General features: G+C 36.3%; 1 long non-coding RNA gene and 1 pseudogene across 2 annotated transcripts; both read left to right on the top strand.

Moving 5' to 3' along the window:
* Window positions 1-6,502: 6,502 nt before the first annotated feature.
* On the top strand, window positions 6,503-6,621 carry LOC132112475 (U2 spliceosomal RNA; annotated as a pseudogene).
* A 14,626-nt stretch (window positions 6,622-21,247) lies between these two features.
* Window positions 21,248-21,912, top strand: LOC132096909 (uncharacterized). Of its 2 annotated transcripts, none has more exons than XR_009422628.1 (3): window positions 21,248-21,274; window positions 21,388-21,524; window positions 21,652-21,912. It is a non-coding gene; the product is annotated as an uncharacterized LOC132096909 (long non-coding RNA). The 2 variants fall into 2 exon arrangements; XR_009422627.1 differs by having other exon boundaries at window positions 21,258-21,274; window positions 21,418-21,524.
* Window positions 21,913-26,478: the final 4,566 nt, after the last annotated feature.

Raw genomic sequence — 26,478 nt, 5'->3', positions numbered from 1 at the left:
AATATGAAGATATAATACTTGCATGACCAATAAAAATAAGAGGAGATAATGGATCTTGTGTAACACCTCTACCTATATTAATTCTAGGAGTGGTCCCTAAGGGAAGTTTAAAACCTATTTGCAATCATTATATAATGTTCAAACTGCATGGATACAGTTGTTGCCAAAACCAAAGAAATCAAGAACTTCAAATAAAAATGTGGTTTACAGTTACACTGTACACTGTTTACGAATACTTAATCAATTTTTTTAAATCAACTTTTTAATCAACAGTGATTTTTTTTTTTTTTATTATTTCAAGAACAAAACAGAAAATATAATTGAATATACAAATATTAGGGGTGTAACGATTCACTAGTTTTCTCGATGCATCGATTACAAACCCTGTCGATTCATATGCATCGATCTTGAAACATGATTTTTGAATCGTGAATCACCGATCTTGGACAGTAATCGATTCAAAATGCTAAGAATCGAATGAATCGCGATTTCTATAGCGATTCAATGCTTTCAAAATGTATACACATTAAATTACTACACGCACGAATTAATGGTGACCTTGAAGAGTGTTCGTGAATCGTGCCTCTAATCTGTCCTTTACACGCTCCACTGTTTACCGACTGAGACTGTCACAGGAATGCGCTCGCGCTCCGTTCGTCTCTGACGCAGCTGACGTGTGATCTATAGCAGTGGTTCCCAAACTTTTCCATTCCACGACCCACCTAGACAAGTGTAATATATTTCACGACCCACCAAAATATTAAAAAAAAAAAAAAAACAACGAGTGAAATTACTTTAAACCTAATCTTACTTAAAATTTTTATGACAGAAATTAAGTATTTAAGAAAAATAACCATTTTATTTTAGAGTACAACTGAAAATTTCACTACAAATTTACAAGTTTTAATTTTTGTTTACTGGCGTTAAAATATGTAGTGTCCATAAAAACGTGAAGCAGGCTCACTCCAGTGAAGTGTGATCTGCGCTGCTGTGTTTTGTTGCATTCATGATCCTTCCGTGTGTGTCGGCGAGAACGGAGCACAATCCAACACTTTTTTAGAAAAGCATAAGAAGCAAAGCAGAACTATCTAAAACAGTTTGGAGATTAAAATAATTGTGAAATAGGTAAAAAAAGACCGATTGAACCTTTTAATGACATTGCTCTGAGACCTTCAAAACACGCAACGCACAAGGACTTAATTGCAATTTGAAAATCACACTAAGGATATTGCAGTTCATTATTAATGTTGGTGGGCTATATCGTTGTGATGAGTGGGTTCCCAGTTCCCGCCTCCTTCTTCCTGTGATTGTGAAGATTTTAATGTTTTACACTGGTGCCGAAGCCAGGGAGGAAGGAGGGGCGCGCTGCCGAAGATCCTTCGCCGCTGGGGTGAATCCGCAGTGCCATCGAGCAGGGCGAAGGAGTCTGCCGCCGAGGGTGCTCGATGTGGTGGGCTGGAGTGAGTTGCCGGGGGGGGGGGGGGGCGAACTCACTCCAGCCCACCGCCTCGATGACTCCTTCGTGGAAAGAGGTGGGAACCGGCGGACAATCAAACAAAGTTTTAATAACCAAATAAACACAAAACAGCGCGACAGCCCCTCTCGGATGACTGCCGTGCACAAATAAAAAACAAACACAAAATAAAACCCAGGCCTGGTCCTCTCTCGTCCTTCACTGTCATCGCTCCTCTTTTGTATCTTTCCGATCTCCTCCGTGGTTCTTGAGACCGGTGAGTGTTGCTCATTTCCCAATCACTCCACCGGCCTAGCTCTGTTCCCATGGCACTAGGCCCCGCCCCACTCGTCACATTCGTGCAGCCCTAGACTGAACTGTGTTAGTGTCTGTGTGTCATTGAAACGCAAAATTAGCTGCAGCCAAGTGACTTTGTGCGACCCACCTTGTTCCATTCCGTGACCCACGAGTGGGTCGCGACCCACAGTTTGAAAACCCCTGATCTATAGGACTCGTGGCCAGTAATGCTAATGTGAAGTAGTTTTACTTTTCTGTAGTTTGTCAATGGCTCTCTGCATCTTACCGACGGAGTTACCGGAGCGGTCGACAGCTGTGTTTATTGCATGGACGGAGCAGAAATGTAAATGTCTAAATCATACGCACAGATCCATTGAATGATAAATGTTTTTAAACAATGCGGATGACCGAATATACGAAGGAAACTTTTAAAATTAACCACAGCATTAACAACGACCTTGAAATAAGAGCGCGAGATTTATCTGATAATCAGATGCATGAAAGTAGCGTTTGTTTCATTAGCAAACAGACATCTGGCAAGTTTTCTCTCAGAATCATTCGCTGATGGAGAGGAAAAGTTAAATAGAGATGAAGACGTTTTCACACTGAAAGAGAAGCGATCTCGCTCTCATAGACGTGCCAGGCTATATCTGCAGCTAAACTGAATAAAAGCAGAATGAACTGATGAAACTAAAAAAAAAACACAAACAATTTATGAATGATGCAGTGCTAATTGACATTTATTACAGTACAGAAACTATAAAGTATATTTTCTACCTTATTCTGTGCAGAAAGTTTAAATAATTGCTAATTAAATGTAGCCTAGTATAATAAAACAATCATAAAATTGCCATTAGGAAAAAAATATCGATTACAAATGATTGATTATTGTCCAGCAGTGTATTTGATTTATTACAGCTAATTAAAAGTAATTAAAAAAGAAGATAATTCCTTGTAAAAATAAATAATAATAATAATAATAATAATTATTATTATTATTATATAGGCTACATACATAAAATTATTGTATTTGACATTTCTGTCACTTCTGAAATTATGGCTACGCCCCTGGTGTGACAAAATGTTAGCTTATACATAATACTCTTTTTTTAAAAACTTGGCTTACATACATTTTTACGTATGCCATGTCGCATCATTAAACTAGCATTTAACAATGGACAAAAGTTTTTTTTTTTCTCTAACCTATGGTTCTCTAACCATAAATGCTACTGTAATTTGCCCCCTCACTAAGCATTTAAAGAATTTAGTAGAAGCATTTAAATAATCCCGTGAATGCACTTAAAGAATGCAGAATCGAATCGTTATAATCGAATCGAATTTAATTGTGAATCGAATTGAATCGTTCTAAATTTGCAAAAATCATTCTTGAATCGAATCGAAAACCTATGAATCGTAATTGAATCGAATCGCTGCCTTGCCAAAGATTCACAGCCCTAACAAATATAGATTAAGACTATAGACATGACACACACAAAAAAATCTACTCATTCTGAAATTCACCTCCATCACTGATAAAACAATCAGATGAGCAGTATCCCTCAAATTCTTTGAATGAATAAAACCCATGCAGGACTCCCCTTCTGCCATTTCCCACACAGCCAGGAGGACGGTCTTTAAATATCTCACTGCACCTGAGGCACTGGGTCAGTGAACATGGCACCCAGAACTCCTGTGTGTATTGTGCAGAAAATGCAATCCAGTTCACGACACTTGATTTACATAAAAGAACAATTAATATTAAAGCAATATTAAATTAAAAAAAGAAGAAAGGCCATATAAGGAAAAGATTTTAGATGTGTTTTTGAATATATTATAGGATGGTGTTAGAAAAAGTGTTATTTGCTTTGTCTGTAAAGTACCTTTTAATTTATAACCAGCATTAACATTAACTAAAGTAATAAAGTTTGTCAAGTCAAAATTTAGGTTGGCTTGGCTTGAGAAAGCATAGCCTGAAAGTTTGAAGTTTTTTCAATTTTACAGTTGCAATACAGTTGTCTATCAGAGAAAAAACAAAACGACAACAGATAGTTGAGTGACAGAGAGATGAAAAGAGAGAGACAATCAAATACGTTTTACAGTACTCACTACATGTTAAGGAGTTAAAGAACTATCTAGCTACATGAAGTGGGTCTCGTCTCAGAATTTCTTCTTACTGACAATGTCCCTAAAAAGTCATATGAAGTCACATGAAGGTAAATTTAAGAGGTGACATTTAACAAGGTTTCATTGGTAAACACTAGTTAATGTATTAATTAACATGTACTAACATTGAACAATGCATTTGTTACAGTATCTATTAATCTTTGATAAAGTTAGTTAATAAAAAGATTACAAATATAATTTTTTTGCAATGCATGCAACCATCAATGGGATTACTTATATTAATAAAGTCTTTCTGCTCTATCTTAAGACATCTTTAAAGGCTCATTTTAGGCAAAATAAGACTTTAAAGAGAAAAAAAAATAAAATCTTTCTAGATTGAAAAAATATTTATAATTTGATTCACCTTTTTCTAACCACTTTCTCCTTGATCTTATAAATGCACCGTTAGCTTTATATTCATAGATTTGTTTAATTACAATTGTGACTTTATTAAAGGATTTTTATCTTGTTCATTTTTTATTTGTGTGTCATGTAGATAAATTATATTTTGAATTAAAACTCTTTTCTTTGTTTCTTTTGGCTATTTCTTTACTTCTTGAGACTACAAATAGACTGAGCCATGTACTGTAAAATGTTGGATGAGAACCTTCCCTTTTTTACACCATGACAATTACCCGAAACATACCGCCAAAGCAACAAAGGAGTGGCTCAAAAAAGCAGCATATTAAGGTCATGGAGTGGCCTAGCCAGTCTCCAGACCTCAACACTATAGAAAATCTGTGGAGGGTGTGGAAACTTCAAGTTGCCCAACGACAGCCAAGAAACCTTAATGATTTAGAAGAGATCTGTAAAGAGGAGTGGATCAAAATCCCTCCTGAGATGTGTGCAAATGGTGACCAACTGCAAAAAATTCTTACCTCTGTACTTGCCCACCAGGGTTTCTGCAAGTACTAAATCATGTTTTGCTTTGGGATCAAATAGTTATTTCACTCATTGAAATGCAAATCAGTTTCAAACCTTTAAGTTGATGTGTTTTGGCTTTTTTTTTAGTTGATATTGTCTCTATACGTTTAAATAAACCTACCAAAAAATTACAGACCCTTAATTTCTTTGTAAGTGGGCCAACTTTTAAGAATAAGCAGAGGATCAAATACATTTTCCCCCTGTAAAATTAATTGTTCCCACGTTCTGTAAAACATCCAAGCATGGAAACAAGTTCCTAAATTTATCTTACTTTATAAATCACTAATTCCTACAGTTTAACATCTAATCACAATTATTAAAATAAACAAAAGATAACGATGAAAACTGAAAATTCTAAGGCAGCTGGAAAGACAAATTAATTTTTTTTCTTTGTTTTGTGCTTGGACCCCTCCCCTCATACTGTCCCATCCCCTCGTCCCAGCCTTTACCCTCCCACTTTATCACAGCTTTGTACACCCATTGTTTTTAACAGTTTTGTTTTTAACAATCAGTACTCTGATTGGTTAAGCGTTTAATTTTCACCCATAACCTGCTTGTCTGTAAATAAAGTGTTATTACAAATGTTTACTGAGTTTGGTCTTTTTAAAACACGTTTTAATGCATTACGCCACGTTACGCGTTTTCCTTTTAGTCTAATGGTTTTCTATGGGAGGAAAACACTTAACACGTAATTAAACATTGCATTCTTATTCTGGACTCAAATGCCTGTCTGTGAATAGAATGCTTTATTATTAATTTGTTTACTGAGTTTGGTCTTTTAAAAACACTGTTTTAATGCATTAAGCCACATTAAACGTAGAATGTCCCGAATCATTCCAGCTGATTGAAAAGAATTGGCGCAATGGTCACAAAATGGATATAGGAGAAGATACCAATTTAATATAAATAGATGATACTTTCTAAAGTTTCTCTAAATATTTGACAGTAGCTGTGAGACTGCACTAAAATAAGAGCACAATTATCATGAAATTGTGTTCGTTACTATAGCAACGGTTTACAGGTATGTCCTTTCAGAATCATCACTGGCTGATAGAAATAAGTTTATCGATTTCTTCACTTTTCAAATAACGAGGAGCAGCATATTTTCCTGAAATAAAGGGGATAAAAAGTCTATGTTTTGCAATGTAGTAAAGAAAATTAAGTTTAATAAAAATTGAATTGTCTTGTCATTCTATAGAAATTAAAACAGTAATGATACACCCCTTTCATTTTCCTTTCTCATAGTCTGATGATATGAAATAATCATATTTCTAAAATTATTTAATTCATAATTCATTCTTATATCTGAAGACCTGATCGTCTTACTGTGGAAAATCAACACAATTAATTTACTATATTTGTATGTTAGCCTAAAGATCAGCTTAATTTAACAAAACAAATCATTTCACGGACATGGCGAGTTACAGGCTAATGTTTTTTTTTCTTCTTTTGTGCATTAGGAAGGCTTTATAAACTGTACAGCGTTTTTAGCTTTTTAAATGGCATTCTCCGTCCTACACCAACTACGCGCACATTTCCTATCATGTAAGTCTATGAAAGATGATTGAACCAATCAGAGTAGGTGTGGGGCGGGGCTGCACGTGCAACCCAGCCCCAGGTGCAGCCCCGCCTCGATCTGCAGGCTGCAGCCGGGTGCTTCTCGCCCTACCCGGGCACCATATATTAAATTGATTTTTGGACCTGGGAGATGGAATAGAGGCTTGCTCCGTCCACTCCATGCATCGACCCGGTATTGTAGTACTTCCGGGAACAGTGCACCCCCCCTAAAATGGTTTAAAAAAAAAAAAAATGCAATGTCTGTTAATACATTATATGTGTATATACTGTTAATGTCGTTTCTTTTTTTTTCTTAGCTTTTTTTTTCTTATAAAGTATTCCTTTATTATATTCTGAATTCTCCTGAAAATGCTGTAGGTCTGTATTTTAGCATGCTTTGAATCGATGGTTTCTTGTATGACTCGTGTAAGCTTTGAAGTGTTGTAAAATTAATTAAAACTGCAAGCAGCGATGAAAGGGCCCTCTCACCCGGGCTCACCACCACCCAGTGGCCATAGGAGAACAATAAACGTTGAGCAATATGCTTATAAAATGGTAAATATTTTTGCCACATTTCCCGCTGCCACCAGGTGGCGCTATGATTATACCTGAATATTGGCATGTAAATGTCTTCAGGCCAGGACTCTTACCAAACATGTTATGGTTAGGCTGAGGGAACGCTGGCGCGTTTTGGCTGCCGCTCCTCTCTCTCCCGTTTTGTTTGTCTGTTTCTAAATATTAGACAACGGTTTTTGGAGCTTTTGAGCACTTGAAGTTTGAAGATTGTATGAAGATTGTATAACCTTTCGAACTGCTGAACCACGATGTGCGTTTTAGTTTCACCTGTTGGACTATTGTTCCTAATTTTAAACGTCTGTTGCTGGAACAAACTTTCCTGGTGCCCTCCTCTGGATCTACACTTCTGCGAGGTTGCTATTGGTGTGGATTCCTCCCGCATGGCGCTAAGGTACACTGTTTGCCAACTGTTGAAATTGAAAAGGAACTTTTATTTAGCACACGATACCTATGCTAACTGTGATGATGTTGGAATACTTCGGCGTAAGCGCTACTTACATCGCTCTTCAAGGCGCAGTGTTATATGTTCCTCATCTGATGCTGTTTCCTATCCTACATTTCTTCGTAAACATCAAAGGTCGGTGTATAAACCTGTTGGGATTAACAATAACAACTTGACTGTGCTAACATACAAAAAGCATCCACGGGAGGTTTCGGAGTCCCCGTGCTTGTTGAAATCTGCTATTTTTAATGCTCGCTCTGTCAACAATAAAGCGGTGGCTTTATCTGACATCATTCTGGAAGAAAATATTGACTTTTTAAGTATAGTCGAAACATGGCACAAACATTCGGACGGTCTTCTTTTTAATGAACTCACTCCTGCTGGTTATGGGTTATTAGATCTCCCGCGATCTACTGGCAGAGGTGGTGGCATTATTGTTCTGTACAATCAGAAATTCAATTTAAGACCCGTTGCTGTTCCACTGTTCTCTTCATTTGAATGTCTTGTTTTAACTGTTTCTGAGTGTTATTCAACTGCCATAACTACAGTCTACCGGCCTCCTAAAGCAAACAAAGACTTTCTATCTGAGTTTGCGGATCTGTTGTCACATCTGTGCCTTAAATTTGAGAGAACTCTTTTTTTGGGGGATTTTAATATCCAGATGGACAAAAAAGACTCTGCATTAACAAAGGACTTCTTGTCCTTGCTGGAGTGCTTTGGTTTAAATCAATTTGTTGACTGTATTACACATAACAAAGGTCATATTTTAGATCTAGTGATATCAAATGGGTCTTTTGTGTCTGGGATGTCTGCTACTGATTTAGGATTGTCTGATCATCTGGCAATCTTTTTTGATATGCATATACCTGTTGCTAACACTGCCTCCTCTCGTATTTTGACTTATCGGAAGTGGAGATCAGTTGATCCTTCTGATTTCTCTGTTTTTATTGACTTCATTAAGTTGTTTTACTCCATCTGACCCTCTGGAGAAAAGGGTTTCTATGTTAAATTCAGCTCTCCTATCTGGCCTGGATTTATTTGCTCCTCAGAAGTCACGCTCTGTTTCATTCCTACCCCCCGCTCCTTGGTATAATGAGGACTTACGTATGATGAAAACATCTTGTCGCAGAGTGGAGCGTAGGTGGCGTATCTCAGGTCTGACCGTCCATTATCAAATGTGGAAAGATTGCTTACAAGCATATAAGGCTGGAATTGTGTCTGCCAGATCTGACTATTTTTCTAAAATGATTGATGACAATCAGGGTAATTCTAGACAACTTTTTAATTCAATTAACAAATTGTTGAATCATAAAACTGTCTCTCATGTTACGGCTTCTGATCATCTCTGTAATAAGTTTCTGGATTTTTTTGTCACCAAAGTTGAAAATGTTCGTAGAGATTTCTGTACCTCTACTTTACTGTCTTCTGCTGTTCATATTACTTCTTATTCTGGTACTAAGTTGTCTAAATTCTGTACAATAGACTCATTGTCTTTTAGCAGAGGTTTCAAAAATGAAAGCAGCCACTTCTTTACTAGATCCCATACCATTTGGTCTGTTTAAATCATGTTTTGCTTCTTTGTGTCCCTTTGTTCTGAGCATTATAAATGACTCTCTGTGTACTGGGGTTGTACCAACAGCGTTTAAAACCGCTGCAATTACCCCAGTGCCTAAAAAGTCAAATATTGACTATGAGAACTTCACTAATTTCCGTCCCATATCTAATCTCCCTTTTTTTGCTAAAATTTTGGAACGAGTGGTTGCTTCTCAGTTGATTTCTCATTTAACTCAGAACAATCTCTTTGAACCTCTGCAATCAGGCTTTCGTAAATTACATAGTACAGAAACAGCTCTGGTTAGGGTCACCAATGACCTGTTAATCGCCTCAGATTCTGGCTGTCTTTCAGTTTTAATCCTACTTGATCTCAGTGCCGCTTTTGACACTGTTTATCACTCAATTTTAATTACTCGTCTTGATACAGTTTTTGGGGTTTCAAATAGTGCTCTTAATTGGTTTAAGTCCTACCTTTTTGATCGGAAGCAGTTCGTTGCCATGGGTGGATTTAGATCTGAGGTTAATGTTGTGCAGTCTGGTGTCCCACAGGGGTCAATTTTGGGCCCTCTTCTTTTTAATATTTATGTCTATCCTCTTGGCCAGCTTTTGAGATCTCTTGGTCTAAAATTCCACTTCTATGCAGATGATACCCAGATCTATATTCATTTTAGACCTAATGAAATTGTGCCTGTTAATTTTCTTTCTGATTGTATTTCTAGGATGAAGGAATGGATGACGGATAATTTTCTTTGTCTTAACAGTGAAAAGACTGAGATTATGCTTGTTGGTTTACCCTACCATCTACGCAAATCAGAGCCGGTTGTTCTAACTCTTGATGGCTCAAATGTGGAGTTTCAAACAAAATTGAGGAATCTAGGAGTAATTTTTGATGCCAATCTAACGTTTGAGCCACATGTTCTGAATACTGTTAAAATTTCATTCTTCCATCTTAGAAATATTGCCAGATTGCGTCCAATGCTATCGTTTACTGTTGCTGAGAGATTGATAAACACTTTTGTGTTTTCCCGTATTGATTACTGTAATGCCTTGTTAGCTGGCGTGTCAAAAGCTACCTTAAACAGAATGCAGGTTTTACAAAATTCAGCTGCCAGAATCCTTACTAGAACTAATATACATAATCATATTACTCCCGTTTTGGAGTCTTTGCACTGGCTTCCCATTAGGTTTAGGGTGGACTTCAAAATTTTGATGCTCACTTACAAGGCACTGCATGGTTTAGCACCTCAATACTTGACCGAGCTTTTAACTCCATATACTCCAAAACGTGATCTTCGTTCTTCGGAATCTGGTCTTTTAACTGTTCCTTCAACTCGTTTAAAATCAATGGGAGACAGGGCTTTTTCTTCATTAGCTCCAAAACTTTGGAATTCTCTACCGATTGAGATTAGGCAAGCTAAATCTTTTGGTATTTTCAAATCACAGCTTAAAACTCATTTTTTTAGGTTTGCTTTTAATTGATCTATTGTCTTTTATGTTTATTTTACAGTGTATTATGTCTATTTGTGTGCCGTATTTTCTTCTTTGTTGTTTTAATTGTTTCTGTACAGCGCTTTGAGATGTACATTTAAAGGCGCTATAGAAAATAAAGGTTATTATTATTATTATTAACATGTGAAGCAGATAGGACATTGCATATTTAAGTTGGTGTAAAACAAATAAATTCATGTTGCCAGTAGGCGGCGCAATGACTAAATTAACATTGGACATAAGATGAGTTTAGGCCAGGACTCAAATCAAACATTTGAAGTTTGGGGTTGATCTGGCATTGTATATTTAAGTTAGTTTAAATCAAGTAATTTCCTGTTTCCAGCAGGTGGCGGTAAGATTATAACTGAAATATTGGCCTTAAGATCTGTTAAGGCCCGGACTCTTACCAAACATGAAGTTTAGGGCAGATCAGACATTGCATGTTTAAGTTAGTGTGAAACGAGATATTTCCTGTTGCCAGCAGATGGTGGTATAATTATAATTGAGTATCGGCCTTTAGATGTGTTCAGGCCTGGACTCCTATAAAACTTGTGACGTTTGAGGCAGATTGGGCATTGTATGCATGAGTTTCAAACCACTTCCTGTTTTATAGTATTAATAGCATGCTTTAGCACTAAGTAAGTGTTGCTGGCATGTTTGAGAATATTTCTAGCATGTCTAGCACTAAAGTGCATATTTAACGGTGTTAAATAGGACTCTTGTTAAATGTGTGAAGTTTGGGGCAGATCGGACATTGCTAGCCTGAGTTACAACAACTTTGTTTCACTGCATTAGTAGCATGCTTTAGCACTTAACGAAGTGTGTCTAGCATGTTTGAGTACGTTTCTAGCATGTTGCCACCTTATTTAGCACTTGTTTACACTTTTTAATATGTTCCTAGGAAGAGCTATAGTCAAGTCCAGGTTTGTAGAGTCCAAGTGAAGTCCAAGACCAAGACTAGTCGAGTCAAGACTGAGTCCAAAGAGGTTTGAGTCCAAGTCCAAAAGTTTCAAGACCGAGTCCAAATGAGAGAGAGAAAAAAAGGATCCTCTTCAAGACCACATACTTAATGATCAAAAAGCATGTGCAAAGTAACAACTCTGTAGGACAGGGGTCTCCAAACTAGATCCTGGAGGGCCAATGCCCTGCAGAGTTTAGCTCCAACTGGCCTTAACAGACGACCTATCTAGAAGTTTTAGTGTGTCTAGTTAGAGCTTGATTAGCTGATTCAAGTGTATGATAAGGGTTGGAGCTAAACTCTAAAGGACACTGGCCCTCTAGGACCGAGTTTGGAGTTGTAGGGGTCAAATTATTTTTATGTACTGTATTAACATTTTATTTACTTTAAAATGCTGACATGTCTGTGGTCAAAAATGGGGCTGGACTGGGACAAAAAAAGTACCCTGGCATTTTTGCTCAGACTGGCCCACCACAATCGGTCAGACACAACCAACCAATACACCATCGTTGCGGTCCCTGTAAAATGCATATCTACCGTTACATTCCCAAAAACCCGTACAAAGCTGAGAACTAAGTGCCGTGGACCAGTGTACTCACTCTCTCTTGACTGAATCCCTGGTGATCAAAGGTGCTCTCCTCCACTGCAGACTTAACCTGGCTTGACTGTACATAAGGACAGAGAGAGATGAATACAATTATTTGGAAAAATTATTAAAAGTGCACTTAGTAAGGATCCATTTTGGTTATATAGTCCTGTATTCTTGAAGAGCAGGATTTCTAGATGGACAATGTGCTCCATGTTATAAAAGCTAGAATCCTTTAGAACGCAATAGAATGTGGATGTAGAATACTGCTGATTCTAAAAAGAAATGTTTTTTCATTTCAATGAACCAGACAGCAGAAAAACTAGTTTACAATTGCAAGTATAGCCTTCGTTTTAAAGAGCACAAACCGCTCTTTAATATGACACCAAACAACATTTACCTCTCATTGTTGAGATAATTCCCATAAAAAAAGAAAAACAAACTATACTACCAAATTACTCAAAATGTCATATGGTATTCATATTATTCACTCACTGTTAATATTGCATATTAATGATACAGGAAATTCATTAGAAACGAGAGAAAATATCTACTTCGTTGAATATACAGCTAAACAAAAATATACAGCTTTCAAAATGCAAGGCGGGTTTTAATCCCCAAATATCATGCGTTAGCTACCTCTCTTCCAACGTGTAACTCGTAGTGGGCGCTTTGGCGCAGCCCATTTTGAGTAATAATTAAAATAATCAAATGGCATCATTTAAGTTTTTCTAGAGAAGGGCCGTACGGCCATTGTGGGTTTTAAAGGGTTAACGTTAGAATAGTCAGCCGAAGTTGCAATTGAATAAGTTGCTAACCTAGCTACAAAAACAAAGCAAAATAGCTTATGCTGTGTTACTTGACTTTAGCTGACTGAGTGGCTAGTGCAGTAACGTTCGGTGGCAATCTGACAGACTTTATAATAGCGACAACGATTATGTTGTCTTATTATAATATTCATTAATTTAGGTAACGTTAAATCATCATCTTCGTCGTGGCCAAACCAAGCCCACACACTATCCTCCTGCTCCCTCCCTGTTAATGATGTAGCTACCATGCTTACCGTTTCTATTACACTCTCCTGCTCACTCTGTCCCTCCTTAACTTCACTCTCAGACACCTGCTCCTACCGGCGCTGCCATGCCTAGTCACCTCCATGTGCTATGTTCACCTGTTTTTGCAAAATGTCGTCAGGTACTGTAGGCTTGGAAACTCAAGCTACAGCACTAAACATGTAAGTTATTTTCGCATGTGTTGAAACATCAACCTCTAGAAGGTTATTTATTTTAATTTTTTTTGGCCCGCAACTTCTCCGCACCCCCTTTGCGCTCTTGTTTTTCCATCCTAAATCCACAGATTTCTGGCTCTGATCCACTGACTGCATCTGACACAAGAAACAGACTGGGATGGGTGGAGCCTGGCCAGCCCAGTGTCAGTATGGAAAATTAACCAATGGGCCGCTGTCCCTGCTTTATGGGCCAGTCATTGGCCAATTAAAAAAAAAATCATATATCGACCGGCCCCCAAGTGCGTCTGCCCACCGGGCATTTGCCCGGTATGCCAGATTACCAGTCCAGCCCTGGTCAAAAATTTAAATGACTGATGCCTTGGTGCAGCGCACACACACACACAAAGCTCGGGGTGTTACAAATGCGCGTAGTTAAGGATAAAAGGGATACGTTTAGCTCTACTGGGCATGTGTACATAAATACAGCAAAATTTTTGTCATACTGCACCAGGACTTGCATAGACTAGTCGAGTGATTTACAACTTCACTAGTCAGCGCTGTCAGAAACAATCGAGTACTCGAGCATGCATTAACCATAATGCATACAATGAATTTGCAAGTACGACTTGAATTTTAGGATTACAATATTGCGTGGAGCTGTTACTTTCTACAAAGAATAGTTCTGCCTGAATACTCTGCTGAAGCTGGAACAGTCCGGTGTTTGCTAGATAAGTTGAGTCATGGGATCAGCGCAATAGTATACACAGTCCTCTAAAGTCACGAGCGTGAAGTGAATGCATGTAAACTTTGAGTGAAAAGAGCGCAAATCAAGCACCACATTGCTTTCGTCTCTGTGCATCTCTCAGAAATCAGAGCTTTGCAAGAGTAATTTCACCTATAATACATCATACACGTTCTATTATTTGTATATATTTAAAAGGGAATGATTAAAACCTTAGGCTACAATATGATATGAATGAATGGAATAAGCACTCAAAAATCAAACCAGTTCTCTCTCAAGAGTAGGCTAATAATCAGTTTTGATACGGATACATTTTCTACTTGTCCTACATGTTTGCATCTATATCTTTTGCTGGTTTGCGCGGCACACCACACATTTGTTTAGTGAAAATTTTGCATGCGCCTGTCTCAGTGGGAGGAAGCCACGCCCTATTTTGGAGCTCCCACCCCGTTTTGAAGTTCCCACCCCTATTTGGAGATCTCCAGGCTGCAGTTTTACCCTTCCTCGGCTACAGAGTGCTTTGGAAAAAAGGAGAAAGCGGCATGCCTAGCGTTTTCCACACGTTTTCATTCATGACATGCAAATGTGGTTTTGTTTTGAATGAGAAAAACAAATTTTGCTGGACTTTGGTTGAGACCAACAAGAACATTTGGCGAGTCCAATGACCAAGTCCAAACACCAACGAGTCCGAGATAAGTCCAAGACTATATTGATCACATGTAAGAATTCAGTGTACAAACCCAATTCAAAAATAGTTGGGATGCTGTACAAATTGTGAATAAAAAACAGAATGCAATGATGGGTCATTCTCACGAAACTGTTGAAATGCCATGGCACTAGTTATTTTAGATATTAAACATGCAATTTAGTAATATATAAAAACACCATAATAAAGACAATACTGTTCTCTACCTTGCACAAAGTTGAGTAATTTCAACATAGGAATTATTTTTGCATTTTATTGCATTTTCTGATGAAATTCTAATTACCGCAATGCGTCCAGCTTTATCTTAACTTATGTTATGTTGTAATTTAAACAAATTACAATTAAAATATTATGAAAAAAGAAAATGGATATTCTTCTATAATTTTTCACATGACAGAAAAATGACAGACTGAATATTCATGTATAATAATAATGATACAATAGTGGAAATATAAAGTGTCCATGACTAACTAATGTTCTCATCCTCCGCAATATTTTTTTGAGGGTCATTTACGCGCACAATTTTTTTTTAATATAAATCTTGATTTTAAATTAAGCAACACATGAGACAGAACCTTCAAAATACCAACAAGGTAGGCAGATATCTTCATATTGTTCCAGTTAAAAGTTTAAAATTCTCTTGTCAGAATGTGTACACGACAAATTGATTATCATCACCGAAACGTGTAGTTTTCCACATTTAGAAAAATATTAGATTACAAATTTTCTATGAAAATATACTTTATTAATGCCTGATTATATACACGGAGTAAAAAATTAGCTAAATCATCATGGCTTCTCTGTTGTTAGCAAAACATGCTAAGACACCTCATCCTCCGCAATACCATTTTCATTCACCGCAACAATTTAAGGCCAGTTGCGGTAGAGAGAACCTCTTTTTCGGTAATGATAATTTAATCATACGGACTATTTTTAAATGTGTATAATGAGTTATTAAATTAAATATTATTTAATAAAAAAAAATAAAAAAAGCTCAAGCAAAGGCTAGGGTGACCAATTTCAGAGAAAACGTTTATACCAACCCAAAAATAGTTGGGAAGCCTACACAAATGTTGGTGCATCTATCATTATGAGGACTTTCTATAAGTGTAATGATATTTATACTGAGCAACAGAACTTTGTGTGTGTGTTTGTGTTCACTGCTGTGTGTGTGCACTTTGGATGGTTTAAATGCAGAGCACAAATTCTGAGTATGGGTCACCATACTTGGCTGTATGTCATATTAGAATAATTTCTAAAGGATCATTTGACACTGAAACCTGGAGTAATGATGCTGAAAATTCAGCTTTGTCACCACGGAAATAAAATTCTGGTTTAAAGTATATTAAATCACTTATCATAATATCATAATATTACTGTTTTTACTGTAGTTCTAATCAAATAAATGCAGCCTTGATGAGCAGAAGAGGCTTTAAAAAACTTTTTTTATTTTTTATTATTGATGCTAAACTTTTGAATAGCAGTGTATTTAAATATGAAAAAATGCAGCAGTTTTAAATTCTAATTCCAAAAATTATTATAGAATGGTTAGGGTTAAATTGAAGGAGAACTTCAATTCTCCTTATATTGTGAATAATTGTAAATAATAAAACTAAAATTACAATACTAATATTAATGTCTTCTTTGTTTTCTAACATTACTCTTAAGTTTTTTTTTTTTAGTGGAAATCTACAGGCTGCCCTTTAAACTGCTTCTTTGCTCACAACAATATAATATTCTGTATTCACAAAACCTTTTTTCTTGCCACTAAGAGTTCTTAACAGCAGTAAAAGTCTTTAGGTACGAGTTTTCTCATAAAACCTATTCATAAAGCAGAATTTTACTAAGGAATGGGGAGAAATCTTAAGCTAAGAAAAAGAGTGAGGATGACCTTTTTGGTATGGATGATGTCAGCATGATTACTAACTACACCCACAGTGATTGGCTGATAGGGGATGGGTCTCTGTCAGTTATTTTATAATAGAAATATTTTAGAATGAGATATGTTGCAATAATCAAATAAAGATTTCAAAATAAAAATGTTGCAATTTTCAAATAAAGTTTTTAAAATATAGGCTGCTAAGTGTCACTAATTAAACAAGCATATGTTCAGCTAATTGTCAGCCTCAACATGTCTGCATCTTATAAATAGTTGTTATATGTATAAGAAGCCTTTTAATTAACAGACTAGAATTATTATGGCTGATATGACAGTAAGATTTAGTACAAAGGTAAAAGAAATCCCAACTGGATTGCTGTGGAAACAGCCATTTTAGGATTGTTTATGATTTGGTCTTTGTGATTTAGGTGTCCTCTTGACTACCACTAACTTTTCACAGATTTAAGAGCTGATTTTTACATAACACTTTGTGAAGTACTCTAAGAACAAAAATTTTGGAGTCCTAAAGATGAGGAGTTAGGAGCAACATTTAGTCTAAAAATATTTTGTGAAAATGGCCCCTGGTGTTTTTACCTTATGTTATCTAGTTTTGAAGCACTGCAAAATAATTTATGCCAATATTATCTAATTTATGCCAATATTATCTAATTTATTTTCTACTTTATTATTTGTTTGACTATACCGCATACTTAATATGCCTATTATCATTACCGAAATCATGAACCTCATTTTCGTAACCTATGTTTCATTACTGCAACGTGTTCTTTTAATATTTAAGAAATTGAAAAATAGTAGTCTGCTTTTAAATGTATGTGCAGAATCTATACATTATGTTCTTTCAGGTTTGCCACATCATTTTGAAAATATTTCAGTTTTTAATGAAAAAAAAATTAAAAATTGGCTGCAAAATGCAGAAGATGTTGCGGTAATGAGAAATCATTGAAAATCACAAAGATTTTATTATAAAAATACATTTTATTTCAGAGTTTCAAGTAACTGTGCATGACTGTTAATAAACCATTTTTAAAAATGTGAAAATGTATTATTTTTCCACATGGCACTGGACTTTTCAGAGTGTTACGTTAATGAGATTTTTAAGGACATGTTTTGGAAAATGTTCAAAAAGTTATTAAATTGACAGTAAAACTTTTTTAAATGGTCAATGGTTTTATGGTCACCGACACTTCAGACCTGGGTCTTAACGCTTAAGAAAATTTGTTGATACAAACATTTTTTAAAATGTCATATATGAAATCTTTGAAACTACGATTTCGTGAGAATCACCCTGTGGAAGTTTCAAATTTCTATATTTTATTCAGAATACAACATAAATGACATGTTTTAACTGAGAAAATTTTAATTTTAAGGGAAAAATAAGTTGATTTTAAATTTCATGGCATCAACACATCTCAAAAAAGTTGTGACAAGGCCATAATCATGAAAAGTTTACAATTAAGTTTTGCAACAACGCACCCAAATACAGTAACCGCAATAATGTGCATATGAGGATTAAAGTCTTGAAGATAAAAAGTAAATAAATTAGGTGTCATCAGCGCAGAAACCATGATCCACTTACTAGTATACATAATCCATTGCAATGTATTTATTAAATTAACTTATGTTTTTGCCAGATTGCCCTTCATTCAAGCCTTCGGTTTACCCGCGTTCATAACATTAGCACAGAATCAGTTCAGAATCAATCACCAAAAGAATCAGTTCGGTTCAGTCACACTGTGAGTCAGTCTGCTTCACGCTGAATCACGCATGAGCAATATCATCAGCTCCTCGGTTCTCGAATCGGACGCGTCCGAAAGAAACGGTTTTTGGTTCAGTGTACTGATGATCTGAAAACTGATGCAACCAGTTCTTGACTCGAGAACGAGAACCGCTCTAACCGGCACGTGCTGCAGTTCAGTATAATCAGCTGCTCTACTCGTGTTCATGTTCTTTTTACTACAAACTCAATTTGTGAATGTGTCGTCATTAACTATAAATACAGTACAGTTATTTCATAATCATCCTTTATTCCTATTAAACATAGTCTTTAGAGTCTTAATTATTGTCCAACTTCCCTGAAAACCCCTTTGGCCTATACATAATCTACAATATACAGATTAGAAACAATCATCTTAAAAAAAAAAAAACTGTTTTCGGTTCAGTGTATTGGTGATTGGTGTTTGTCATCCGCCTCTGCTCGGTGTTCATCTTCAGTTCCGTCTTCACAGCAGTTCAGTCAGTGTACTGTTTGAGTAACTTAATTACTCTGGGATAATGGTTTATTCTGACTCAGGGGGAGTGTCAGTCACGTTAAAAAAGTTAACAGCTTAAGTAATTTGTGAATTAATGTATTTCACTTTTAACCCCTTAACTGTCACCCGATCCTGAATACGGGACGCCTACGTTGACTATAGTATATTACAATCAAATCTAATCTAATCTTGACAAACTATATATCGTTGGAAAGGTCTAAGACTCCCAAATATATATTTTACCCTGGGCTTGAAAACGAAAAGAAAATTCAATCGGTTCACTCTGAGCAGAATCGATATTTTAACGTTTCTGTTCCTGCGTTCCTCTGAATTATTACCGTTCCGAAACCGGTTTGGGTGGAAAAAATACTGGTTAATAACCTTATTTTTTAAAAGCAATTTTATGTGTCTATAATTTGCCTAATAATAATTTAACGTGTGTCGTTTCTATATGCAGGCTTTACAGTTCTTACCGTGCGCTAGCTTGTTGGCTTTGTTGGAAGGAGGACACCGACAGGGAGGTCGGCAGATCATAACACTTGATTTATTAAACATGAAGAGAGGTGAACATTAGGAATTAGCCAAATCTGATTACACAGTGTGCGTCATCTCGCTCTCTCTCTCTCTCTACCTCTCATAACTGCACGCAGACTATTCTTTCCCGCGCTTCTAATCGCGGGTCTCTGTTCTCGCGATATTACCTTTTATATCTTATTTAAAGTTTTAGAACATTAATTTTAACCTTAAATTTCACTCCCTACAATAATAGGAATGTAATAATAATAAAGTACAGCGTTTTATTTACTCAAAAAGAAAAAATTGTGATCTAAGGTTAGTCAATAACCCGCTGTGGTTAGCCATCTTTTCTAGATTTTGGCTAAATGTTTAATGCACTAAAACAGTGATATTAACAGACCAAACTCACTAAACATCATATTAATAAAGTATACTATCTACAAAAAATCTGATGATCCCTGAATATGAATTCAACGCGTTTAATAACACGTTAAGCCTTTTCCTTCCATAGAAAATCATCATAAGGTCAAAACGTGTTTTTAAACGACTTGCATTAATATTCAGGGCTCATCTGTTTTTTTTTTTTTGTTTTTTTGTTTTTTTTGTACAGTCGTGGCCAAAAGTTTTGAGAATTACATAAATATTGGAAATTGGAAAAGTTGCTGCTTAAGTTTTTATAATGGCAATTTGCATATACTCCAGAATGTTATGAAGAGTGATCAGATGAATTGCATAGTCCTCCTTTGCCATGAAAAATTAACTTAATCCCAAAAAAACCTTTCCACTGCATTTCATTGCTGTCATTAAAGGACCTGCTGAGATCATTTCCGTAATCGTCTTGTTAACTCAGGTGAGAATGTTGACGAGCACAAGGCTGGAGATCATTATGTCAGGCTGATTGGGTTAGAATGGCAGACTTGACATGTTAAAAGGAGGGTGATGCTTGAAATCATTGTTCTTCCATTGTTAACCATGGTGACCTGCAAAGAAACGCGTGCAGCCATCATTGCGTTGCATAAAAATGGCTTCACAGGCAAGGATATTGTGGCTACTAAGATTGCACCTAAATCAACAATTTATAGGATCATCAAGAACTTCAAGGAAAGAGGTTAAATTCTTGTCAAGAAGGCTTCAGGGCATCCAAGAAAGTCCAGCAAGCGCCAGGATCATCTCCTAAAGAGGATTCAGCTGCGGGATCAGAGTGCCACCAGTGCAGAGCTTGCTCAGGAATGGCAGCAGGCAGGTGTGAGTGCATCTGCACGCACAGTGAGGCGAAGACTTTTGGAAGATGGCCTGGTGTCAAGAAGGGCAGCAAAGAAGCCACTTCTCTCCAAAAAAACATCAGGGACAGATTGATCTTCTGCAGAAAGTATAGTGAATGGACTGCTGAGGACTGGGGCAAAGTCATATTCTCCGATGAAGCCCCTTTCCGATTGTTTGGGGCATCTGGAAAAAGGCTTGACCGGAGAAGAAAAGGTGAGCGCTACCATCAGTCCTGTGTCATGCCAACAGTAAAGCATCCTGACACCATTCATGTGTGGGGTTGCTTCTCGTCCAAGGGAGTGGGCTCACTCACAATTCTGCCCAAAAACACAGCCATGAATAAAGAATGGTACCAAAACACCCTCCAACAGCAACTTCTTCCAACAATCCAACAACAGTTTGGTGAAGAACAATGCATTTTCCAGCACGATGGAGCACCGTGCCATAAGGCAAAAGTGATAACTAAGTGGCTCGGGGACCAGAATGTTGAAATTTTGAGACAGGGGTAGCTGCAGCCTGGAGCAATGGGTGTGCCGAAAGGTAGGGGTGTGCCAAAAGGTAGGGGCGTGGCAAAAGGTTTCTCATTGGTGAAAGGAGTTTTACTGTGCTGGCCAATCAGCAGTAAATATACATTTAATTTCCTTAGACAAGGTGACGGCGATAAGACGTGAGGTAATTATTCATCGTTCATACGTTTATCTATACTTTATATACCGCAAATATGTATATTAAGATAAGTTTGTTACAATACGATCATAATTTTTCCTTTGCGTTATATCTTGCAGCTTTAGTAATTAGTTTATTGTTGTTGACAGACATATGTACAGTGAGACAAAACGATGACCGCACTGATGGCAAATCCTTCAGAGATGATTGTTTATATCTGCGTCCTTTTTGTACAACAGAGTACAGAATACATCCTGTAAGTATAATAATTATTAACACCTCTATTGCAACTGTACTATGATCAATTAACAATCTGAAGACGATTAGACAAAATAAAAATAAAAAAAACTCTAATTTAGAGTTTGTTTCTACCTGTCTGCCAGGTCTCCAACTAATGCAGAGTATATTCAAACTGCCAACACACTGGTTGTGAAGAACCCTTTCCAGAGAAATATAGAAAGAAATGACTGTGTAAGTTAAATTGTTTTTAAACCATTGATTTATCTCTATCAGCATAATCACACACAATATTGTAGTAACAAGATGTTGTAATCTTTATTTGCTGGAAAATGACAATCAGTCAAGTTTGTGTTTTAAGCACATCTGACACATCTCTAAACCTGAAATGTAAAGCAGAACGTGCTCCACTTGCAGGTTATTGTAGAATATGTACTGTAAGCACAGTGCCATGTGCATAATTTATTTTTGCACTGTTAATCAATTTTACATTTTCACTTAGTGCAGGTTAATGTAAGGAAGATACTGTACTACAGATATTTAAATCCTTTTTGTATGTACTCCACTTCTTCACTGCCTGACCATCATCTTAATGTTTATGCAGTTCAATGTTTTTATTATTTTTTATATCTAAAGCACCTTGTTCAGTACACCTGATGGATACTGACTGTAAAATGGCAATCATAGGAGGAGGGCTCAGTGTGGTGACAGAAGATGGAATAGATGTGTGTCAGTGCACCAGCCTTGATGAAGCCTTCATATGTGTATTTTGCTTTCAACATTGCATATCCACCACACCTGAGAAAGACACTGACTTTCCTTCAGAGGCACATTGTCAACATTAGAAGATGGAGACAAGCACTGTCAGTAACTTTACTCTGAATGATTTGCCTCTTTTATTAGATCCTCATGCCTTGACTGTACCATTGCCCAAAGTGCACTCGAAGGACATTCACTCTTTTGAAGTGAACCCAACATGTTGGAGTTGCACATGAACCAAATAGCTTGCTCTATGATTTTTCTATTCTATCTGTTTTCTTTTTATTTATGATATTATTTAAATCCCTTGCTACGTGTACTGTGTTAAGCTAACTGAGACTTGTTAAAGCTCTTATATATCATTGCTCTTTTCGTTGTTTTTGATTGCTTCAACTCTGTCCTCATTTGTAAGTCGATTTGAATAAAAGCGTCTGCTAAATGAATTAATGTAAATGTAAATATTAGTATAACCTGTGGTATAGATGAGTGCCAGTCAACTTTTTTCTGATTCCATTCTTTTAGAAACCATGCACAGGAAGCATATGTACTTTTGGTACTCAGTGAAGAGTCAGTAGTACAGTTGTATTATAATATAATGGAGAAGGGTCTGGCTGCAGACTTGCACTCTCAGACACTTGTGCTTCTTTTTTTTATTGGATATTTTATTCTACTTATTGATTACTTCTTGTTTGAATCTCTCAACATTTGTTTTTCTCTTGTGTAGGTATGGTTGACTGGAAGTCTGTGAGACCAGATGTGAGGAAGACCTACAGAGTGGAGCTGGAGCTCAGCAGATGTGTGACGGCTGTAGATACTGTGGTCTTGGAAACAAGGGCATCTTCACAGCTTTCTATTCAGACAAAGAGTGCTGGATTCTGTTCTATGGAGTGCTACTACAGAATTAATTAATGAATGAGTGGTCTATCTATCTATCTATCTATCTATCTTTTTACTTGAATTGGTGACTGAAACTGAAAGCTAAATAAATGGTTTAGTGGATAAAGCCGTGTCTGTTTGCTTAATTGGTTAATGTCACTTAAAACAAGGTTACTTAACTCTTCTGACTAATTTTTAAATGTGATAATTTAATGGTTTTGTCATATTTATTTTTCTCTATCAGGCAAAACCTATTTTTTTCTAGTGTAACACTTTACAATAACGTTTCATTTGTTGACTGGTGTATTAACTAACATTAACTATGAGCAATACATTTGATACAGTATTTATTAAACTTGGTTAATGTACGTTGTTTGTTCTTGTTAGTTTATTAATGCTAACAAGTACAGCTGACTTTAAATGACTTTAACTTAAGAACAGCAAGTGCTACTAACCGTGTTAAGAGACGTTTTTATTCTCAAAAATAATTGTAATCTGTTTTTGATTATTGATAAACTAAGACCTAAACGTGTGGTGGTGATTACGTCAATAAGCCATTTTGAAGGTACTTTCGAAAGTAATTTAAAATAATATTCTTTACATCATTAACGCTGTTTTTGCATTGGATGAATTTCAATTGGTTTTATAGGATTATGTGTTTACTTTATCGCTTTCTATTAATCTATAGGCCAATAGCGATTAAGAGTATGGCTCGCCTTTAGGCAGAACAGCCAGTTTTCGCTAAACCTTTTGCCACGCCCCCTACCTTTCTTTCCACCAATGAGAAACCTTTCGACACGCCCACCTTTTGCCACGCCCATTGCTCCAGGCTGCAGTTACCCCTACTTGGAAATTTTGGGTCCATGGTCTGGAAACTCCCCAGATCTTAATCCCATAGAGAACTTGTTGTCAATCCTCAAGAGGCGGGTGGACAAACAAAAACCCACTAATTCTGACAAACTCCAAGAAGTGATTATGAAAGAATGGGTTGCTATCAGTCAGGATTTGGCCCAGAAGTTGATTGAGAGCATGCCCAGTCGAATTGCAGAGGTCCTGAAAAAGAAGGGCCAACACTGCAAATACTGACTCTTTGCATAAATGTCATGAAATTGTCGATAAAAGCCTTTGAAACGTATGAAGTGCTTGTAATTATATTTCAGTACATCACAGAAACAACTTAAAGATCTAAAAGCAGTTTAGCAGTAAACCTTTTGAAAACTAATATTTATGTAGGCTAATTCTCAAAACTTTTGGCCACAACTGTACATCGTTTACTTTATTAGTATAATGTTTAGTGAGTTTGGTTTTTTAAAAATCACTGTCTTAGTACATTAAGCCACATTAAGCGTTTTCTTATAACGGTTTTCTATGGGAGGAAAAGGCTTAACGTGTTATTAAACGAGTTGCATTCATATTCAGGGCTCATCTGATTTTTTTTATAGATAGTATACTTTATTAGTATGATTTCAAGTGAGTTTGGTCTTTTAATATCACTGTCTTAGTACATTAAGCCATGTTAAGCGTTTTTCACGGTAAGCATTTTAGAGTGTCCCCTGTCATCCAGCGTAGCTGCCCCCTCAAGCATCAGGTCGCGGAGCAACATCAGAAAGAACATCCGAGACCGGTGCCGGCCGACCGTTAGGAGTAGCTGAAGCCTTTGCAAAATCTCTAAAATACAGCCGTGAAAGTAACAGGCATACCTGCTGAAGTCACAGACAACCTCCACGTCATTGCCCATACCCAAGAGAGCGTGGGCAGATAACGAGCTCACATGGTATCTGCTTGAGGAGTGCATCGACTCCAACGCGAATCCACTGTCCTGGTGGGCCAGTGGTGGCGCGATAATCAGTCTAGATTTCCGCTGCTGTACAGTCGAGCAAAATACATGTGTAATACATCTTGTTAGTACTTTTTGATTTCTTAAAAAAAAAAAAAAAAATATTGGAAAACGTGTGTTCTTGTTGCTGTTTGGCATTTAACAATAAACAAAAATGTTTTAAAACGTGTCTCTGTCAGTTAAAAAAGCAACAATATATGCTACATAGCTCAACGATAGAGCATTGTATGCAGCAAAATCAGGATGAATGGGGTATGTAAAAAAAAAAAAAACAACGGAATAAAAGATCACCATTATCAGTTTGGTTTTTTGGAGGCACCATGCATAAAATGGGGTGCAGACACTGAAAATATACTGTATGTAGTCAATTGAACTTAAAACTACTTTATTGTCTTAAATATTTCACATGCAGAATTGCCAAAGCAAAAGAACAATTATACTTAATAAATAAATAAACAAAACCATGGCAGAAGATTAAAATAAGAACTAAGTGCAAATAGCTATCGATTCTATTTATACTACTTATTGCAAATATTGGCAATTATCTGCACCTCAGTGTTGTAGTACATTATAAAACAGTATGCAAAAACTTTAGTTTAAATTATAATTTTAAATTCCATTTATTAAATGGATGCCACCTTATTGAGACTATAAAGCCCTTCCTCACAACTTTGATTATTTCCTTCATTTGTATTGAAAATTAATGCTTTTGTGATGTGATTTGAAATTTGTAAAGGGAGAGGAAAAAAAACAGATTCGAACACGTGTTGATTCCATCAAATTGTGAACAACACGCGGTTTTCCATCTGCACCACTAGAGCTGATGCCTGCACTTTAACTGTTCTAATTTTGACTAGCTCAATAAGAAATATATAAGGTGCCCTTAAAGTGTAATATTACAATATGCACAGTGAAGTAAAGTGCAACAGAATGTTAATATATTGTAAATAAAATACTACACAGATATTACAGAATAAGCTCTGTATTTCCGTGTAATTTTACCTCAGATGGAACATGGTTAAAATAATGGATGTGCTGTTTGCTGTATTATATTTTACAGTTTTTTTCCCCATCTTTTTTTTTTTACACCTTAATGTTCTTTAATACTTTAACATTTTATTAGAGTATTCTGTTAAGTATGCGAATGAATTTTAATACATGCAAGATGCGAAAACAACTAACATCATCACGCAATGCAAATTACACACACATTTTTGTCTAAATAAATTCTTTACAAAATTAGGAGAGCAGCCCATCAGTTCTTTGAAATTACAGTAGTTAATGATTTGTATTTAATGTAACATTTAAAGAAACGGAAAATACACTGTACATGTTATAAGAAAAAAATGTAACAAAATATTTTTGACAATGTCTTAAGACAAATGTACGGCGAATAGTTTTTATACAAATAGGTGTATGTACACATCATTTAAGGATATATGAATTTGATTATTTCATGAATGTTGAGTACTGAAATTGACTCATTTAAATTGATTGTGCT

The sequence above is a fragment of the Carassius carassius genome, chromosome 2 (genome assembly GCF_963082965.1).
Source record: "Carassius carassius chromosome 2, fCarCar2.1, whole genome shotgun sequence".
Classification (NCBI taxonomy): Eukaryota; Metazoa; Chordata; class Actinopteri; order Cypriniformes; family Cyprinidae; genus Carassius; species Carassius carassius.
Note: the sequence above shows the minus strand (reverse complement) of the source record. Positions and strands in the feature narration are given on the sequence as shown.